This window comes from Bison bison, unplaced genomic scaffold, assembly GCF_000754665.1.
Source record: "Bison bison bison isolate TAMUID 2011002044 unplaced genomic scaffold, Bison_UMD1.0 scf7180017864494, whole genome shotgun sequence".
Taxonomy (NCBI): Eukaryota; Metazoa; Chordata; class Mammalia; order Artiodactyla; family Bovidae; genus Bison; species Bison bison.
In genome coordinates, this window is record NW_011495053.1 from 219,769 (window position 1) to 223,171 (window position 3,403).

Below are 3,403 nucleotides of genomic sequence, written 5' to 3' on the forward strand. Positions count from 1 at the left end.
TACTCAGCAGACCTCAGGGTCCAGCAGTAAGGGACAGATGCCAGTGGTGATGGTGATTGCTCATGTGTGTGCCTGTGACAGCAGAGACGGCTGCCAGTGCGTGCAAGGTGGCAAGAGCCGACTGTGGGCACACCTGAGGTGGTGAGGGCTGAGACAGGGCTGGGCTAGCTGCAGCCACGCATGTAGTGTTCTATCTGCTCAGAGTGCCAGGGCTGGGGTCCCCATGGCAGCCCTGGCTGGGGCCCCAGCAACCGGGACAGAGGGCTTGGGACTCAGACAGCTGGAGCCTGCAAAGAAGAAAACCCACGAGGTGCTGGGAGCAAATGTTGCACAGGGGTGGGCGGGTCACTGTGGATCTGCCGGCTGTTGGCTTCCCCAGGGTGGGGCACCCCCTTCATGTGGTGCCTGGAAAGGCTCTCCTGTGCCTGAGAAGAACCTTCTGGTGAGAGTTCACTCCCCGCACTGGGCAGTGCCAGCCTGGGGGTGGGATGATGCAGGCAATACAGAACTTCTCCCTACTCCTCCAGTGCAGTTATTCCTGGGCTTCTTGCTCCACTGAGCACACGCAGAGCTGTATTTGCTCACGAGTAATTGTATGTTATTGATTTTTGTTAGGGGATGGATGCCCAGATCTCCTCCCCTGACACTTTGGTGACAAAGCCTTTTCAGTTTTCAGCTTTAAACCGTATGTGTAGTTCAACCATGTGGTGCTGGATCCATAAGGAATGTCATCTCCCTTTCCCTCACTTTTCCCTCTAGACAGTCTTATCTTCTTACCATCTATTAAAAAAATTTAAACTTTTTTATATTGTACTGGGATATAGCCAATTAACAATGTTGTGGTAATTTCAGGTTCACAGCAAAGGGACTCAGCCGTATATAAACACATATTCATTCTCCCCTAAACCCCCATCTCATCCAGGCTGCCACATAACATTGAGCAGAGTTCCATGTGCTACTCACGTGGGTCCCTACTGGTTATCCATTTTAAACAGAGCCGTATGTACATGTTCATCCCAAAGTCCATAACTATCCCTTCTCCCATCCTTTCCCCTAGCACCCATATATTATGGCCAAGTTCTGACATTCTCTTTATAAATAAGGCATCAGTGTGTGACACTCAGCTTTCTGTCAATTAACATACTGAAATCTTTCAAAGTGAATATGTTTGCTGATTACTTGCATTCCATGAAAGTCAAAGTGAAAGTCACTCAGCCGTGTCCAGCTCTTTGTGACCCCGTGGACTATACAGCCCATGGAAATCCCCAGGCCAGAATACTGGAGTGGGTAGACTTTCCATTCTCTAGGGGATCTTTCCAATACAGGGATCGAACTGGGTATCTCACATTGCAGGCTGATTTTTTTTTTTTTTTAATTAGAGGCTAATTACTTTACAATATTATATTGGTTCTGCAACACATCAACATGAATCCGCCGCAGGCATACATGCTGAGCTGCAAGGGAAGCCCAAGAATACTGGAGTGGGTAGCCTATACCTTCGCCAGCAGATCTTCCTGACCCAGGGATTGAACCGGGGTCTCCTGCATTGCATAGTTAAATATGGACATAGCTGCTGCTGCTGCTGCTAAGTCGCTTCAGTCGTGTCCGACTCTGTGTGACCCCATAGACGGCAGCCCAACAGGCTCCCCTGTCCTTGGGATTCTCCAGGCAAGAACACTGGAGTGGGTTGCCATTTCCTTCTCCAATGCATGAAAGTGAAAAGTGAAAGTGAAGTTGCTCAGTCGTGTCCGACTCTTTGCGACCCCATGGACTGCAGCCTAACAGGCTCCTCCATCCATGGGATTCTCCAGGCAAGAGCACTGGAGTGGGCTGCCATTGCCTTCTCCAATGGACATAGCAGTCCATAGTTCAATCTAATAATGTTTAAACTCTTATATTGTAAGGTTGTACCATATGGTATGATATTAATTTTAGATGATTTCTTGTTTATATTATTTTTATAAATTTAGTTAATACCAATTACTCCCCCAAGACTCCAGTATTTCTCCTTTCCCTTTCTTCCTATTGCTTTTGCTCCTCCCCTCAGGACAGTCACATGTAGAGGTAGGAGAAGCTTCTAGAACTCTGCATGTGCAGCAGGGCCCTGGGATGGAGTGGTGGGCAGGAAATGGGACAGAGTTGTATCACAAGAGTCTTAATTTCTGGAAAATAGAAGGGCCTACAATCAGATCATGTCCTGTTAGAGAATCCCATCACATCTAAGACACCACCGACTAGGATGCAGAATTATCGTATACACCACTGAGAAAGGGCCAAGACAAAGCACTGCCAAATACCTAATTCTCCCTTTGGAGACATTAAAATGTGAAAACGTTCTTATCTTGGATTCAGTTTAATAAAGTATGAAAGCGAAGGTGACAGTGTTAGTTGCTCAGTCGTGTCCAACTCTGCGATCCCATGGACTGTAGCCCTCCAGGCTCCTCTGTCCATGGATTCTCCAGGCATGAATACTGGAGTGGGTTGTCATTTCCTTCTCCAGGGAATCTTCCTGACCCCGTGTGTGTGTGTGTGTGTGTGTGTGTGTGTGTGTGCATAGCTCAACTATGGAACAGGAGGAAGGCTTTGCGTTTTTTGCATAGAAATATTTTTTACTGAAGCTATTTGAATTAGGATTTATTACGGATGTGTTTTCCCAGACCTGTTTTTTAAGCTTATCTGTTTTGAGCATGTCTTTAAATTTGCTCTGAAGAAACTTTCTGTTCATTGTCTATAAGATGTGACAATTTTTAGAGGAAGAAAGAAGAAGCTTGGGTTTTTCAACAGAGCTAGAAAGAGTGAGATTTTTAGAATGTTCAATGAGGCTTCTTTTTTTTTTTTAATTTTTAATACCTATCATTTAAACTCTAGCAGCAGCGGCAGTCAAAAATGCACAAAGGATCATATCTACTCATTTCTTGAGTACCTGTTGCTAAGAAAATTATATGAACAGGCAAAACTATAAGCTTCCTGTTTATAACTAATTAGATTAAAATTAGCTAATGAAATAAAGCCTAAAGGATAATAATCCATAAAGAAATAATCCTTAAAGGGTCATCTGAGCTATAACTTTATATCATAAGAAAAGACTGAAAATGCAATTTGCAAATTGCTAATCCTATAAAGGAATTAAAAAAGGAACATTGAAAGGAGTCTGAAGGATGCAAAAAGTATTATTAAATACGAAATTACTGGTCCACCCTTATCAAGACAAAAGCAATAGATTTCATAACCAGTGGAGATAGAATGGGATTGAATTTTTCCCCCCAGTTTTTTAACAATAAGTGATGCAGACATTTTAACTTAGTGGCCATTCAGAGAAGCAGGTAAATAGAACTTCAATAAGTGTACAATGCTAACAGAAGTCTTTATGCAGAGATGACCTTTTCTCTAAACATTAGAGAAA